General features: G+C 41.1%; 1 pseudogene; it reads left to right on the top strand.

Annotated features, from left to right (window-relative positions):
* Positions 1–4551: 4551 nt before the first annotated feature.
* The window catches only part of LOC114923115, a 17562-nt pseudogene continuing 16433 nt past the window's right edge, over positions 4552–5680 (top strand).

Genomic DNA, 5680 nt, shown 5'->3' with positions numbered 1-5680 from the left:
TTATAAGTTCTCTCAAGAAGCTGAGCAAAACCAAACAAAAAGGAAAAATATATAGTCCACTTCTGAAGATAGAGCCCATTTCCAAAAACCAGATCAAGTAGGTAATCCATAGACCTTCTCCAAGATGTTTCTCACCTATTTCAGTTTCCACTGTCCATACGTTTATAATTTATAATCCACTGGGCTCTCCCAAACCAATAGGAGAGATAAAAAAATGAAGAGGAAAAAAGAAGAAAAATTATTTTTTTTACTTTACCCCTCTGCCAAAAACTATCTTGCAAACAGAAGTTTTTTCACTCAGTCTATCATTAACTATTTATTTTATTATTTATTTATTTATTTATTGAATTTATATCCCGCCCTTCTCCTTGCGGACTCAGGGCGGCTGACAATCAGTTAAAACTACACCAATGACAAATTACAAAATTAAAATTAGTTAAAAAGAAATATTTAAATGTTGTCTAATTAAAATATAATTAAAACCCCTCTAAAAAATTGCCCTAGGCCAGTCCCGCTTGTTGGAATAGCCATGTCTTGAGGGCGCAGCGGAAGGAAGGGAGATCAGGGATCACCCTGATCTCTGGGGGCAGCTCATTCCAGAGGGTGGGAGCTCCCACAGAGAAGGCCCTCCCCCTTGGGGTCGCCAGCCGGCACTGTCTGGTCGACGGCACCCTGAGGAGACCCACCCTGTGGGAGCGTACTGGCCGATGGGAGGTAATCTGTGGCAGAAGGCGGTCTCGAAGGTATCCCGGTCCGCTGCCATGGAGCGCCTTAAAGATGATAGTCAGCACCTTGAAGCGCACCCGGAAGGCCACCGGCAGCCAATGCAGCTCGCGCAGCAGCAGTGTTACGTGGGAGCGACGAGTCCCTCCCAACACCGCCCGCGCGGCCGCATTTTGGACTAGCTGGAGCCTCCGGGTGCTCCTCAAGGGAAGCCCCATGTAAAGAGCATTACAGTAGTCCAGGCGGGAGGTGACCAGAGCATGAGTGACTGTGCACAAGGCGTCCCGGTCCAGAAAAGGCCGCAACTGGTGGATCAGGCGGACCTCTATTTTGCGGGGGGACCAGTGCCGGCGGTTGACCAGTAGGTCACAGTCGGCACTTAGGTCCTCCTGTGGGTCTAACGCGTGGGATAGGCTCCCCCGGTTTCAAAGTGGGGGATATCAGTCGCTACCTTGGTCGACTGATACGGCTCCGCGGCCATCGGTGTCGGTGAGCCAGAACCTTCCCAACTGCCTGAGTCTGTTTCTCCCCATCCAGACCCTCACGGCCTCCAGACACCGGGTCATCACGTCAAGGGCATCGTTGGGGTGGCCCAGGGTGGATATGTACAGCTGAGTATCATCAGCGTACTGATGGAAATCCACCCCAAAGCCACGAATGATCTAGTTGTAATAGTCACAATTCAAACAATATTTATACTCCAAAGGGAGGTGGATCACTTCCAAAGATAACTGTTCTGGGTCCAAAGTTGTCCCTCAGTTAAAATTTACTATTCAAATTAGTAGTCCATAGGCCTTCTCCAAGAGATTTTTCACTATTTCAGTTTCCAAACAGTACTTATAATCCAAAGAAAAAAACAGATGGTTTCAAAATATTTTATATCCTTTAGTTATAATCCATCCTGCAGAACAAAAAAGAAGAAGCAGCCCAGAGAAAGCCTTCTCTTTTCAGCTATAATCCACAGGACTATGAAGGTCAGGAACATCAAACATTAAAGGGTTTAAACTTCAAACTATGTCTGGGCATCTAGCCAACTTCTAGCTTTCTAGACAAAGTACAGGTAATCCCCCAGATACAAGCAAAACGAGGTTATTCAGAAAGGGTACCTACATTAAAAATTCAAAATTGCGATCAAAAATAGGCCTCTGTAGCCATGTGACTTGGATTCAGTCTCGGCTGCTGCGGCAGGCATTTTAACTCTGTGACTTGCCTGGGCTGGTTCGGGCCTATGAGAAGCTGGAAGTGTTTTGTGTGCATGTGTATGTGTGTGCCTGGTGACACGGCCAAGCAAGATTTTTGCAGCTGGCAGGTCCATTTGTTTTTCTTTTCCTGGAGCTCCGTGTGGAAGATCTGCTGCTTGCTGGGCTTGAGGACTGGGCTTGAAGAGAGCTAGAATTACTTCTGTAAGTATTTGAAAATATTTCTTTTTTGTTATTCTATAGTCCTATATTATATTGTTTGTAATTACTTTGGGAATTGCTCTGCTTTTTATTGTTTTGTAAGTACAGTATTTTGCAAGATTGATTGTTTGCATTTGCCTGAAACTTATAGCATGTGGCTGCTCCTGCTCCTTTTCCTAGCATAGACCCACCAGAGATTCTGCTAACACTCACTGGAAGGGAATTTTCCCCTCCCCCACCCCATTTTGGATTTTGGCTGGAGAGGCTTGTCCTGATAAGGAGTAGGTTTTTTTTAAGATTTTAAATTTAAATTGCCTCCAGAAGTTGTGAGTGTTCTCTCATTGGAGGCTTTTAAGAAGAGTCTGGATAGGCATTTATCAGAAATACAGTACAGTACTGTACTCTCTTATGAGAGCAGTGGGTTAGACTAGATGATCTCAAGGTTCATTCCATCTCAGTTACTGTTGCAAGCCAACAGTTCTGTAAACTCCACCCCATCTCCCTCTGCATGCCTGGTTGGAGATGCTTAAGCTAATGGCTAGCAAGTGTTTGTGTATGTGTTTTAAAGTAATCGGAGATTTCTGTAAACTGGAGATGCTTTACTTTAATGGCAGCTGCAGTCGTAGAGTTCTCCACCCCCCTCTGAAGAAGCTTGAGCTGCCTAGCAACAAATGGCTTTAAAAAAAAAAGCTACTGCCTACTTGGGAAGCAGTTTACAAGTACTGTGGTTACTGAAACCAGAAACAGCTGATTTGCGGCTGGAAACAGCCTGCAGCAGCGGCAGGGAAAAGTCTCTCATTTCAGGCAGCTATCGGAGGAAATAGTAAATCAAATCTTTGTTCATTTAACAATCCATTTGATTCAATTGATGAGTTTGCTTTTAAAATGTAATATTGAGTCTGATTCATTTGATGATTATGAGCCGAATGGGCAGGCTCTATTAGGCTCGTAACTGGGGGACTACCTGTATAGATAAGTTCAGTAAATATTGTAGTGTAGTTCTTTGCTCTTGCCACTAGATGTCCTCAGATGCCCACTTTGTAATTTTCCAGTTAGTTTAAACAAAGTTTAGTCCAATAATCTCCAAAAATAGTATAAAATAATATATAAAAAGAAAAAAATAGTTAAAACTCCACAAACTTTTCTTTTTTTCTATTTCTCTTTGTTATATTTATATTGTAGACTTCTCTGTTTCCTCCAGATGCTTAAACCGCTGCCTTTTTCTGGAGGGAGGATAACCCCCCCTCAACTTTGAGAAATTGCTTTCAGATTTTTTTTCCAAAAAAAACAGGTTTTCACATTGTAGAGAAGAAAAGGAAAGTAGTCTCATCCCAGTCCAAAGTGTTGCTATGCTTGTATTAATCTGCTTTTCCTCCCTGCAGTCAGCAGCTTCCGACTGGCTACATAGATGAGCCAGGCTTTCTCCTGCTGTTCCGGAGGGCTCCTTGGATCAAGCAGGTTGGCTACTGCCTTCCCGCAATCTAAAAGGGTTCCCTCTTGTTCCGTCACCTCTACGGGGTGACTTTGGGTCTTTTTGGACTCACAGGAGGCTGAAACCGAGCGTGGGAAGCAGAGCTTCGATTCCCTCCACCCGCCTCGCTCTTTTTTCTATCTCAATGACCAATGATCAAATACTTTTTGAAACAGATTTCACTTTCAGTGTGTGCCCAGAATGAAACACATGAAGGTAATGGTGATAAGGAATAAAAAGGATAATAAAATATTGGGCCATAACCCAAAACACAATATCATAAAGTAGGACTAGTTGCTACTCGAGGCACCTGACCTCTATGGAGTTTAATGATGCTTCAAAGTTGGCCAGCTGGAGTTGCTTCAGGGTTTATTACAACAGCCCCAAATTATTATGATAATGGTATTTGTTGGTTTTAGTTGCAGAAGACTGATCAACTGCACAGATCCAGAGATGGTTCTCAAACAATGTGCTGCCCCCATGAAGACATTCTCTTACTTGCAGGGGAAGTTGAGTAAGGGTTTTTTTTTTTCCATGATAGTGTTCTGATGATGGACTTTCAAATGTATGCAGAGACATAGTGGTGGAGTAAATAACCCCTCTGTGACCCACAAGATTCTCCTTTTTTAAAAGATAGATTTCATGGACATATGCTATGTCATGATTTTCAAATAAATTATGGCATAATATCATGCTAGGGACAAATTGAATTACACAGTCTTTGATTTTTTTTAAAAAAACATTTCTCTGTTAATTAAATGGCACATGATCAGAGGTGACCTAATTAATGTCAATTATTGCGATAATATCTTGTTGACAAAGTACAAATACTAATCATACATAGCATTAAAAGACATATTGCTATTCTTTTCCCATCAAAGGAGGAAGGAAGAAAAGCAAAAAACTTCAGGTAAAAGGAAACAATCAACCCTGGATCAACTAGAGAGCATCAAAGAAAAAGAACCAGCAGGACGATGATGGCAATGGGAACATTTTTGTTTGTTTTGTTGCTTGCTCTGCTGATTCTCCTCTTCCTGAGACAACTCTGGTCCCGAAGACATTTGCCTCCTGGTCCTTTGGCTCTGCCTCTCATTGGGACCTTGTGGGCTGACGGGATTTCGTTTCGTGAAGATTATTTTCGTAAGGTATTTCATTCTAAATAATCAAGCAGTACTATGCAAAATAATTCTCAATGGTTTTCTTTGTACCATTATTGCAGAAAAATATATTAGCCTAGTAAAATATTCTTGCATGATGAGAAATTTAACTTGATGAGTTATTTTCCACATCATGCCAAAATATTCAAGCCATGACCTGCTCACTAACATTTTATGGGGCAGGATGTGAAATAATGGAGTTGAATTTTTAGAAGACAGATTCTAGTTCAAACTTCCCAATAATTGGAATAAATTCAGCAAAGCGAGGGCAGTTTCCCCTTCACTCTGCTCAAATGAGACTACACATTCCTCTGTTGAAGATGCTTCATTTTAATTTTAGTAATAATAATAATAATAATAATAATAATAATAATAATAATAATAATAATAATAATAATAATAATAATAATAATAATAATAATAATAATAATAATAATAACTGAAATTAGTATATCAGGAAGGCTTACTGACTACTGGAGAGACCAAACTGGTCTACAAGAAAGACCAAATGAAGAACAGAATAGAGGCATGGGGAGACAAAGTACTACATGGCCAGTACATTAAAAAAAATAGCTGGGAAAGCAGATAATAACAAGACCTGGCAATGGCTAAGAGCAGGAAAATTGAAGAAAGAGACCGAGGGACTAATTCTGCCTGCATAAGACCAAGCCTTAAGGACAAATGCATATAAAGTCAAAATTGAGAAGACAGCAACAGACAGTAAGTGCCACCTATGCAAAGAAGCTGAAGAAACAGTGGACCACCTGGTAAGCTGCTGCAAGAAGATTGCACAGACTGACTACAAGCAGCAGCATGACAAAGTAGCAACAATGGTGCATTGGAAGATCTGCAAGAAATATCATTTGCCTGTAAGCAAAAACTGGTGGGATCATAAAATAGAGAAAGTCATAGAAAATGATAAAATTAAA

This window comes from Protobothrops mucrosquamatus, unplaced genomic scaffold (assembly GCF_001527695.2).
Source record: "Protobothrops mucrosquamatus isolate PMUCROS unplaced genomic scaffold, P.Mucros_1.0 scaffold1945, whole genome shotgun sequence".
In the NCBI taxonomy this organism is placed as follows: domain Eukaryota; kingdom Metazoa; phylum Chordata; class Lepidosauria; order Squamata; family Viperidae; genus Protobothrops; species Protobothrops mucrosquamatus.
The sequence above is the reverse complement of the archived record's forward strand: the minus strand, read 5'-3'. Positions and strand labels throughout refer to the sequence as shown.